The sequence below is a fragment of the Castor canadensis genome, chromosome 4, assembly GCF_047511655.1.
Source record: "Castor canadensis chromosome 4, mCasCan1.hap1v2, whole genome shotgun sequence".
Lineage (NCBI taxonomy): Eukaryota > Metazoa > Chordata > Mammalia > Rodentia > Castoridae > Castor > Castor canadensis.
This window is the reverse complement of record NC_133389.1, coordinates 119,585,728-119,598,608: the sequence shown is the minus strand read 5'-3', so window position 1 is coordinate 119,598,608 and position 12,881 is coordinate 119,585,728. Positions and strand designations below refer to the sequence as shown.

Here is a 12,881-nt window from a genome sequence, read left to right as displayed (position 1 = left end):
AACGTGAACAGGCAGAACAGGACCTGCCTGGAACTGAGGGGGGCAGGGGGAGAAGGATGGGGGAGGGGACAGGGGGAGAAGCATGGGGGAGGGGGGCAGGGTGGAGAAATGACCCAAACAATGTATACACATGTGAATAAATGAAAAAAAAAAAGTTGAACGTGGTGATGCACACTTATAGTCCGAGTGCTCAAGGGGTAGAGGCAAGAGGCTCTTTACTTCAATACCAACCTAGCTTCAGAGCAAGACCCTGTCTCTAAGAATTATTTTTTCAGTTCATCATATTAATAGGTCAAAAAATAAGAGAGTGACAATATACACTCATAAAGATCTTGAGAACTTTACATTCATCATTAATTAAAAAGTCTAAATGAAAAGATACCTCCTTAACATAGGGAAGAGAATACCCAATGGCCAAATTAAAGGTGAACTGCTGGAAACATTTACATTTTATACACAAAAAAACCCAAGAAATATACATTTCCTTATACCAACAGTAACCTTGTAGAATATTTAATTAGAAAAATCCCATTAATAAGAATCTTAAGGATCTAGCAACAAATACACACTGCAAAGAAAAAAAGTACAAAATTTTGCTGTGCAGAAAAAAATGGTAAAATATGGGAATGTATCTAAAATTCCCAAAATAGAAAGGCAATATTATAAAGATGTCAATCCACTGTGTGTCCAAAATTCATCCTTAGATTCAACATAATCTCAATGGAATAGCAAAGATAATTTGTTGGGCAATTTGATAATATTCTAAATTTTAAATAATAATCATGTGAGAATAATTTATAGAATCTTTAAAGAGCATGAGTGTTGGGTTAGGGAAAATCAGGAACTTCCATGTGAGAGAATGAGATTTAGTTGCTATGTAAATTGAGGAATAACAATCTAGATCATGAAATAGAAGGAAAATGAAAGACACTGACCTCACTGCATGTAAGAATTTAGTACAAGAACAGAATTGCAAGTACTGTATTATTTAAAATATTTTAGAAAAACTGAAAAATTAGCTTTTAATTTCCACCATTGTCTAACAGTTTTCAAATGAATTAAAGATTTAAATGTAAACACCAGGTACCAGTGGCTCACAGCTGTAATCCTAGCTATTTAGGAAGTTGAGATTGGGAGGATCGTGGTCAGAAGCCATCCTGGGTAAATATTTTGCAAGACACCAACCTCCAAAATAGCCATAGCAAAATGAACTGGAGGTGTTGCTTAAGCAGTAGAGTACCTGCTTTGCAAGCATGAAGCCCTGAGTTCAAACCCCAGTCCCACCAAAAATAAATAGATAGATAAATAAAAAGTAAGATTTAAATATATAGAAACTAGAAGCAATTATTTGTGTGTAACGGTTTTTGAGAGCAGAGGTCTGCTTTTAAACATTTCTTAAGGACTAAATCCACAATATATTTGATAGCATAAACATATTTCCATGGTAAACACAAAGAGAATTTAAAGGCAAAGGACAAAACAAGATGCTGTGTATACCTTCCTCATTAATAATTATAAATCTTTAATATTATAAAACAATGACAATGAATTAACATTTTATATTATAAAAAATTAAAAAGAAATTCACCATAATAATTTTGAAAAACCTAAATAGGCAACTTATGTAAACAAACACATAAAAAAATACAAAAAAGACAAATACATACATAAATAATCAGCTTCCTAGCTAGTATTCAGAAAGATTCTCACTGAAATAGGAAAGGAATATCAGCTTTCACCTATTATATTGACCAATATATTTGTGTGTGTGCTTCTACACGGAGTGCATATATATACACATGTATGGATGTATGCACACAAATGTATACATCAAAGTATATATGTACCTACATGTATATACATATGCAAATATATATTATATTATTTAAAATATATACACCTAGAGAAAGAAAAAAAGAGACAAAGATGGATAGACAGAAAAAAATTATCAAGTCAGTTTTGGCAAGTCATTCAGGAAATAGGTACTCAAATGCCAGAAGTGGGCATAAAAATTAGTAAAATTTTCTGGGGAGCAATTAAAACAATTCTCTTTCATCTGGCAAGGTGGCTCAAGTGGTAATGTGCCTGCCTACCAAGTTCAAGGCCCTGAGTTCAAGTGCCTGTACTACAAAAAAGAAAAAAAAAATTCCCTTTGAAATATGATATCAACTTTTACAGATTTTTTTCTAAAATCAGTCTATAAATGGGTCATAACAATAGTAACCACAATTGGAGAAAAATTCCAGAAAGTTGTTATAATGAATAACACAGCAAGTTTTGCTGGGTAAAATATGATAATCAATAAAGAAAATATACATGGATAACACAAATCACCCATAATTCCACATCCAGAGAAAAATGTCTATTTGTTTTCTTTTGTTTTGTTTTTTGGCGGTATTCGAGTTTGAACTCAGGGCTTCACACTTGCTAGGCATGAACTCTACCACTTGAGCCACTCTGAAAGCTCCAGAGATAACATCTTTTAAGGTTTATCCATTTCTATAGAAATTATGTGTTGGTCTTTCTGCATTTGAATCCTATTTCTGCCACACTTATAAGATTTTACAAAAATGACTGAAATAAATATAACTTGGAAAATTGTTTAGTAATAGAATATATTTTTATAACAATACATACATTTATTCAACTGTTTTGATTAGTCACATGGCAATGCACTGTATGGACTTTCCAGGTATTACTTAACCAATTGCACAGTACATAGGTTTTATACAATTTTTTAACATAAAGAAAAATACTGCAAAAATCATCCTTAAAGCTAAAATCATTTTACATATATCAGCTGTTTAAGTAAATAAATTAATTTGGGGGGAAGTGAAGAGTTCTTGAAGTATAGATCTAAAAATGTAAAAAATCCTGAAATCTGTCCTACTCTTTCCAAGACAAAATGAGAGTTGCCATAGAAACAGCAAATGGCAGAATGCCAGGTCTAACATAGCAAAAAATTCAAAGGACAGTATACTCGGAGGAATCATGAACTTGGTCTAGCTTTGTCAGAAAAAAATTAGCCATATTTAAAATTTGTTGTCATTTCTTTCAAACCAAGATCATCTTTAAGGATGGCATTAACCAAAATTGGGGCATGAAAGCTTAGAGTATGTACATTTTCAAAAAGATAGTAGTTGTAGGCATTACAACAAATTTCAAAATGAAATATAGATATTAGTTTACTTGAAAGCAAATTTATTGCTTGATTTAAGACTGAAATATGGGTTTTTTAAATCTCCCAGCATTGTCAGTAAAGTCTTCCAATCATGACAGAACTCATAGGACCCACTGTAGAAATATCTAGTGCTTTTAGCACTCTCTTGCAAGCTTTGGAAATTGTTTTGAGTTTGGATTTTTTTTTTTTCCTGTTTTTTCATTTGGCGGGGAGGGGTTTAGTGATGTTAATTAAGGTACCCACAATGATCTTAAAGTGACAGCATTTTACTATATCAATCATTTCATTCAAATTCATATCACTATAAATTACATAAATCAATTTTATTACTACTTCATTATTATATTTGTGAGATGAGATAAAAGCAAATTCATTTCAATTTTAACTCACTGCAAATACTTTCTACTTGAAAATTAAATATCATTAAAAGAAACACCTTTCCTACTTTGTATGTCTTTGGTTGAAAACAAACATTCATTTATCTTTTATTATATTTACAATGATTTTTTTTTAAACTATACTTTTAGTTTTGGTCTACCTCTCAATAGAATTCAGTAAATCTGAGGCTCAATTAAGTATTCTACTTCATGCCAGAATATTGTAACTGAGCATGTAAAACATGAGCACTAAAGCCACAGCAATTGTTTTTCTAGCTTCATTGTCATAGAAACATATAACTTTATTTAAATTTCAATCCAATTGTGCTTGTAGCCTGTGGCCCTCAAAGTCTCTGTTCTTCCCCAACTAAAAAGAAAGCATATTTTTGATATATAAACATGTACTTTCCAGAAAAAAAACGGTTAAATATTGCAGCCTATTCAGACATTGTACCAAGTGGCTTTTTTTTTTTTTTAAAGCAGAACCAGGTTTAATTCTTTTCTGCATTCACATGCGCACAAATGTATCTCCTTTGAGCTGTCAAAAAGCATCAGAATGCCTGATCTGCACAATGAATTTTAAAATCTTTTGAGAATCACAGGACATTTGCTTCAGGGACTGATTTCATCATCATAAACGAGTGTAAAGCTGAGTCTCTGGCATTCTAGCCAAGGCCAGAAGATTATAGTAATCTGAAAATGGGTAGTAGAATTTTAATCACCTAAATTCATTTGGATCCATTTTTCAAACCACAGTATTTTGCAGTTGGGTAATCATTTATTTATGGCTTGTGACCACTCTTAGATAACCCCAAAGTAGGGATGTGATTCTCTATCAAGAGGTTTATAAAATATAAACATGCTAAGATTTATTTGCAAATAAATTATACTGTCAGATGAAAATATTTTGATCACTAACATGAAGATGGCCTTTTTAATATTTAATAGCAACTTTAATTCTTGTGCTCTTTATGAAATACAGCTACATTGTCAATTATACCTATAAACATCCTGAGTAAATAATAGATGTGGGAAGATGGGAAATTTTCTATGATGTATTTCAGATCTCACAAAGTCTGTAATCCTTGTCTTTAATGATGTGCAAGACAGTACCATTAGCACCACAGGACCACCTTTTCATTTATTTTTTCATAACAGCTAACTGAGAGCTAAAACCACAGCAATTGCTGTTTTTCAAGATTGATTATTGTTGACACGTAAAATTTTATTTGAAATTCAGTTCAGTTGTTCTTTTATGTTTAAAACCAAATTTAAATGATGGGGGGGGGCTTAAGACAAACAAACAAATATAAAAGCCAACTCTGTACCTAAATAGCAAAATGGAAAATAATTACTCCATTTTTTTTTTCCGGGTACTGAAGATTGAGCTTGGGGCCTCCAGCTTGCTAGACAGGCACTCTAGCACTTAAGCCCCACTCCCCGTCCTAATTACTCCATTCAGTTGGAAACTACTACTAAGTGAGTCCAATTGAAAGGCAAGGTAAGTGGGTTTCTGAAGTCTTGCATCATAGAACAATTGACACAATTACCTTGCAATGCAAGGGGTACAAATAAATGATTTTTCCCCTCTATGGAGTCCAAGATGTCCATCCCCTCTCTGGCAAAAAGTGGCGAAGTTTTTTACTTCTCAAATAAATGAAATAACCCTCCATCTGTGCCACTTAAGGTTCACACTATGTACATCATCTCACCTACTTTTCATTGCAACATTTCTACAGTAGCACAAGAAACATCATGTCACCCAGACAAATCAATTTCCTTACGTAAATGTAGAACAACATGTTTGCTGTAAGATAGTTCCGTCACAGTCAGTGACATACAAGGAAAGTCTGTACAGTCTGCCCTGTCACTCACTCACAGAAAGGAGAGTGAAATGTTCTTTCACACTCATACTGAATTCATTGTCTGCTATTTCATTTAGTTCACTGAATTTGCTCATAAACCCATTACTGGGTTCTACACAGAACATGCTAGAACTTCTGCCAGAAATCAAATGCACAACAACAAAAAAGGGCATTTACTTTCATCAAAAGATATACTCATTCTGTTCCTAAGAGGAGATGGCATAAAGGATACAGTCATGTTTTTCAATTGATGATTTGGGTCTCTCAACTTAGTAGTCAGCATCAGAGAGCTGCATGGTGGAGCAGAGTTAGACTCTAGAGAGCAACATGAAAGTCCTCCACCATAGCTCACATTTTGATTGTTGTCAAGGTACTCTCCCTGGGCCTTAGTCTCCACATCTGTAAAATAAGTCAGACTAGATGCTCTCAAAAGCCCTGCTAATTCCAACATCCATTGAATTAAAAATAAGATTTGACTCCACTGTTGGTTTTGTCTTACCCTATTACTTAGATCCTCTTAAAGAAGCTAACATGGGGACATGAGGACAATTTGGCTGTGAAATCTGTCACCCCAATGATTGCCAGGGTTGACTTGGTGTATCTGGCTGGTTAGCTGGGAGTTCCCTTCCTCCCTCATTGCTCCATGTGTGTCCCTCCCCAAGTCGCACACTCCTTGGAAGAGGACCACCATTCACCATTCCCGATGAAGGAGGACCATTTCTTAGTAGAGTGTACGAGTAGCTGCATTTCCCCACTAGAGCTTCCAAACAAGCTCTCAAGAAGTTAATGTGGGTTTTCTTCTTCTATTTGCCCAAACTTACAAAAGTACTAATAAGGTTTTACATTTGAGATTAGGCTAAGAGAAGCCCCAGTACAGAAGGGCCTCTGCAAGTCACATTTGCCCTCTCATCTTTACCCTTCCTCCCAGTGTTTATCTCCAGATCACATGATTACAAGTTGCCTAAGGATGCATATCACCTTTCCCTTTTGGAGGAGTATCAGCAAATGTCTCCCTTGAACTCTGGAAAATTCACAAAGAAAAACACATTAACAGCACTGCTGGAAAAAACTCATCGAAGTGTGGAGTTGCCTAAGATTTTTCCTCTGAATGCAGAAGATATGTCTTCTCTATAGACATAACAATGGGTGATGAAACAAGACAGTTTTGACCACATATCAAAGTAGATTTTAAAAAATAAAACCTCTCTGCACTAGAATTTTTATCCTTCAATGGAACTTTTCAAGTGCTCAGAACAACTGCCCGACCTATAATTTTTCTAACCCCTTTAAAACAGCAGAACATTGCTTTCATATAGAAATCATCTTGAGCCACAATTGTGAGACCTGATGGTGTTTAAATGGACATTATAGATACTTTGTGAACTCACAAGCTATTGCAATCGATAGCTGTCTTGCATAGAGAAGTTCTGCAATTGATTTTTCCATGAGAGAACCAATTTGTAATTTTAGGAGAGGCGAGATACTAAGGAGTTTGAAAGCATGCTGGAGACTTTTTTTTTTAAATCACAGTAGTGTGAAAAATACTGCACTGTACTACTAGATGAGGTGATACCTCAAAGAAAGAGGGTCTTTGATGGGTGGTTACTTTCAGGAGCGGTTAAAGGGAAAAGGGATTGAGAAATGCGAGGCAGCTCCTGCAGTGCTACAGACTTGGAAAAGAAGACTCTTCAGTACTCAGAGAGGGTACTGTTGGAGTGCTCCCCAGGGTCTTCAAATTAAATCTGTACTATTGCTTTTCTAAGGATAAAAACATCCAGTGGACTCATTCTTTCCAGCTCTTAAGAACTATCTGAAATTAATCCATTCAGTCAATAAAAACAGCTAAACATCATGAAATGCTCTATAGTCTTCTAGGCACCCTGGGTGAAAGCAACATATAAAAGCCAGTGTCATTGTCTTCCACAAGGTTACAGACACTTAGAGGAGTGTGTGGAAAGGATAAAAGTAAGTCTCAAGAAAAATCATCCCCACACACACCAAAAAGAAAAAAGAAAAATCTACTGTCTGACAATAATTTCATGTAACTGAAGAATCTTGTTCTCACAACAACTATTATCTTCTCCCATCCAAGAAGAGTTCTTTTATCTCCTACTCATTTTTTACACTTTCTACAAGTTCATTTAAAGTTCTAGTTTAGTCAAGAAATAAAAAACACAAAGGCGAAAATTTCTTACAAAATTTTACCTATTTTGAATCCTAAATTTTTCTAACAATGATGGAGAATCCATGAGTACGAAATAAAACTTTGACTTATGAGGGAAGAATGATAAAAATGGAGCTTTAGTGGCCATACAATATATAAATTAAAAAATGATATTTTGGTGAGTTTAAAACCCCCAAATGCAAATGCCCCAGAAAACAATAAGGATGGGGAAAAAAAAGAGAAACTATTGTGAAAATAGCATTTCTTAAATTACACTTCCTTGTGTTGAATAAATTTACATTTACTTATTGGATATAATTTTAAAAGGGAATTTATACCTATCATCCTATGAGAGTTAGGTGAAGTTACGAGGTTTCATTGATATTTTTTAGTTTGGGTTTGTGTGGTAACTCTTATAAAAAATAACTTTGAGATTCCCCTTTCTTTAATGATTGGGATTGAGCAGTCAAAGAGTTACAGAAAAAAGTTCACTTATTTAAAAACATTAAAATAAACAATTTAACAAGGAATGCAACTGGAAAATTGGTAGAATTATAAATTACAATGCATCGTACTAAGCTAAATGATTTTGTTTATATTAACTACTTAGGAGAAGTCTATACGTGAAGAAAGCTGCTCTTATTCTAGTTCATGAAACTCAGTTTTACCTGCAGCCAAAAAAGCTGTAAAATTTCAAGCTTTCAGGATCTGGATTTCATAGCAGCATTCTTTTTGAAAACAAAAATCATTTTCTTGTGGCTCAGTGACAGATCACTTGGCCTTGTTTTGTGTGTGTTCAAGTGAGGCCCTGGGTTTAATTCTCAGTACTACACATAAACAAAACAAAACAAAATAAATCATTTTCTTGCCTAGGAAGTAAATGTGTGGCACTTGTACTGCAACTATTCCACAATTCATTGGCCAGTATTGTATATAACAAATTTCCAAAATTTCTAAAATATAGATCTATTTCAGAAAGCTGAAGATTCATGTTATACTATTTTCAGTGGCTATCTGCTTACTTCTAATTGGACTCAATTCTGCCTCCCATGAACTCATTCCCCAGACAGGAACAGAAGTAAACTGATGATGTCTAATTAACCAGAATCATATTTGCAAATACATTAGGTATAATGAAGAATTTGGTAGCAAATATAAGCCAGTGAATAAAGCAAAAGCTCCCAAGAATTGCCCATCCATTTTAATTTAGAGCACAACATGAAATTCAGCTTCAGATACTCACCAGTAAAATGATTAGATGTGGATGGATTGACACTATCAACAAGCCAGCACTGTCACAGCTACAAACGTCATCATCTGATTCCTGTACAGAAAAGCAGGGTGAGGAGCCGTCAACAGCTTCAAACTTCCCCTTTAAAATTCCACTCATAACTGCAGTGCTGTCACATGTACCTGTACCAGAAATGGGAGCAACAGAGCATTGAAATATTTGACCACTGACTGCATGGTCAAGGTCTTAAAGTCTTTGGGGACTGATTTTTTGAATCACCATAAAATATTATCATATCTCTGCTGAAACTATTCTTCCTGTATTATCAGAAAGCACTGGAAACAATTCTACCCTGATTCATTCTTACTTTCATTCTCATCCTGGCAAGAGCGTCTTCTAAGAAAAAGTCAAAATTAAGAATGTGCAGTAAGAGTGCTGCATAAGGAAATACGGTTCAGCATTTTGAAATGTCAAAACAGGAGTCAAATATATTTATTTGATTTGTTCTAGTAAACCATGTACTGTCATTGGCAGAGCCAGAGTTCAGAATGAAATAGATCATTCACTTGCATGCTGTAATGCCTACAGCATACTGATTAGGGCATGTCTATCTTGCTAGGGAGTTCTTTTTTCTCAGGTACAAAGGCATCTACTTTCCTGGGACTCTTCGTCCATCAAAAATCAAATTGGTTGCTAGGAATGGCTAGACCTGCAGAATTTAGATGCCTTATCATGTTTCCAGTCAATTCAACAGAGCTACAGGGAATACTCAAGTCCTATGCCAAGGAGTTTGGCTGAATAGATTTGATACATGGTAAATCACAGTCCCTAAATCTTTTACTAGGTAAAACATTAATTTAAGCCTCTTCATTCTGTATCAAGATAGTCAGTGAAAGCCAGTCAGATGTAGCGTGATACATTTAAAATTTTTCATTAATCTCAAATTAGATGAATAATCAAACATCTTAGAGTAAATTTCTTCCTAGTTACAGAGAAACAGTTAATCAAGGTGAGCAGAGGTTGCAAACAAAAATTCCTATGGGTAGGAAACTTCAAGGTATAAATAGCATCAGATGTAATAAAATCATGAAGTCTTTTCTTTCATCTACTGCTATAAGTAACAAAGATACCAAGAAATGCATCTTTTCTCAAAGGAGCATGATACCATAAACAATGATAAACAGCCTCACAATCAAGGAGACAGTAAGTAATACAGTAAGCCCAATTTATGGTTGGATTTATTACTGCAGTTTTAACCAAGCACAGTCAAAACTAAATAAAGGAGGGGGGAGGGTAATAAATAAATAATCAAAAGAATTTTCTAAAGCAAGCCTTAAATTCCCATGCTCACATGACACAGCTCAGTTGATGCGAGGAGCTCACAGTCTCATGTTAATGTCAGTTGTGTTTAAATTGTTTGAGTGATCTGTTTTGTGCTTCTCTGTCTGAATTCTGTGAAAATCCGCCTTCCTAAAAGCAAATGATACCCAAAAAGTAAGGTGAATCTTTTGGTAATTCTCTGAAGCCAAAAGGTCATGTACTGTGTGCTGAATTTAAGTGATAAAGTGAAAATTTTAGATTTGCTGAAAGGTAGTATGTTTTAGCAGAAATTGGAGGGGCTTTATTGGAAAAGCGAATCAAGCATCTGTATTACAGCACTGAACTCTATGCATCCTGAACATTTGTGGGTTTTCTTCCACGCCAGTCTCTTTGAAACCATGCAACCATGGATACCTAGGGTCCACTGCATGTACTATGAACTGTGAGAATGAAAAAATGCATGCCCTGGCTCAAGGGCAAGGCTCCATCTTGGCTCTATGCTTTCCCAGTTTAACCTATTGTAATCTGGCCAATTCCCCGTTTGTTATTCAGAAGCAGTCTTTATGCCATTTGGTTTTAGAGTGCCTATCCTTTTCCCTTGTTAATTTTGTTGTCTAGCAAAATTAGATAAACAAAGAATGACTTACATATGTGACCTGGAGGGATTAACAGACTAGGAATCAAAACAACTCAACCCACTCCCTGAAATGTCTTTCATGACAGATGCATCAACTGGGGGAACCAAATTCCTTTATAAAAACAGCTATACAATATATTTTAACAAGAGGAGGTGAGATCTGAAGCCATCAAAGCCCAGCATGGCAGTTCTACTTCATGTTCTGTGTTCATGGTCATACTCATGTTATGCCTTCATATCTGACTAGAGTGACCCTTGTAAAAAAAAAAAAAAGTAACTTTGGGACTTCCCCCTACCTTCTGCCTCTCACTCATCTTAAGTCCTGTCTCAATCTTGGTGATTATGTCTTTGGAGCATTTTTGGTCCCTGTGCCAACTGGCTTCCTCTGCTTCTGTACTTTGCTTTCCAATGGCCTCAGCTGTCACATGACCTTCAACAGACCTGCCTTTACCTTATTCCATCCTACCAGCCTCAACCCTGAACACCTGACTTATTTCTGGTGTTTGGTTTGTTGTTTTCTCGGGGAATTTGAGTGTCCTCATTGGTAATTTATACCTTGAGTAGAAGATATTTGTCTGTCCTGTGTTTAGAGACATCTACTGAGCTTTTTTCATATATCAGGGCCATTTTAGATGCTGGGGAAAGGTAAAGAAGCAATGTATCAAAAAAATTTCTTTCTGTAATGATGTACTGGTAGTTATTGGGGAAGTAATAGGTTTATAAGAAATCATATGGAGATAAGTGCTATGGAGAGAAAGAAACAGTCACATAAGGTAATGATGACAGGGTTGGCTATACAGAAAAAAAAATTCAGTGTTTAGTTGATTAGTGAGCTAATGCCACAATGAGAAGACTTGGAGAAGGTAAGAGAGCTGGCAGTTTGAACTTCTGACTGGAAAACAGTCCAGAAAAAAGGAATGGTGTGTGACACGGCCTACAGAGGGGAAGAATGGTAAGACAGATGTCTGGGGCTAGATTGTGTAGAGCCCTTAAGGACTTTAGCCATCTCTCTAATTGAGATAGAAGCCACTACAGAGTTCAAGTGTTAGAGTAACAAGATGTGGCTTATATTTTAAAAGGACTGCTCATTATCTTACTTCATAAAAAAAGAAGTTTTATAATAAAGAAAAGATAGATATGATGGGAGAAGGAAGTGGTCTAGAATTAAGAAAAATATTATAGTGTCTCAGATGAGTTGCTAAAGTCAGAATACATGATCACTAAGACAGCTGCAGAAGTCAGTAGTTTTCTTGAGGGGTCAGGGGAATTTAGAAAGGATTGAGAAAAGAAGAGGAGGTGAAAGTGCTTCCTAGTGCAATTTGGTGACTTAATTTTATCTAAGACCATATCTGGCCTCTAGATTGACCTATTATTTAATGATGGTGGAGACTACTTACCTGCTAGATTTCAAGAAGAACAATTCAGATACTCTGCAGCAATAAAAAGTAAGCTTTCCTCTATGACTTTAAGGAAACACTTCTTTTAATTTGGTAGAGAAAAGGCATTATTATTATTATTATTATTAATATTATCAGGGATTTATTTGTAGATAGGAAAGTGAAAGCACAAAGTTAATAACTACTTTACCCATCATCCTCTTACAAGTGCTTAGTCAAGATTTTTTAAATGTCAAATACCCAACCACTACCTGCTACTGTTTGAACTATAAGTCTTGGGCTCTGAATTGACTATGTTTGAAAGCCAAGTGGCCTCCTGCTTAAAAACTCTTTTGAACACCTAAAGTAATCTCTGTTTAGTCAGAGAGACTATTGTCATGAAGTGACTTTTGGAAGTTTTAGAAATATTGTAGAAAAGTGTGGAAAGACTGAAATTTGCAGGGGACAGTTTTAAAATATTGTACCTTATGTTTATTAGTTAGAGGAAACAATTTGTAATGGTTGCACTACGAAAGTGTTTAATTGATTTCTTTATCTGATATGAGATATTTGTAAATAATATGTGTTGAGTCATTAGCTAAAGATTGAAATGTACAGTTAGATATGTGAGTAAACAAAAAATAGGTTGGAAAGGGAGGTCACTGGTGGAGTGGTTCAAGTGGTAGAGGACCTTCTTAGCAAGTGTGTGAGGCCCTGAGTTTAAACCCCA

At 35.1% G+C, this 12,881-nt stretch overlaps 1 protein-coding gene across 1 annotated transcript in view; it reads right to left on the bottom strand.

The window, feature by feature from the left end:
• Csrnp3 (cysteine and serine rich nuclear protein 3) overlaps positions 1–12,881 on the bottom strand; it is a 168,373-nt gene that overhangs the window by 142,934 nt on the left and 12,558 nt on the right. The window contains exon 2 of the mRNA XM_020184534.2: positions 8,831–9,000. The gene's annotated coding sequence lies outside the window, so the exon portion shown is untranslated. The remainder of the gene's footprint in view (positions 1–8,830; positions 9,001–12,881) is intronic.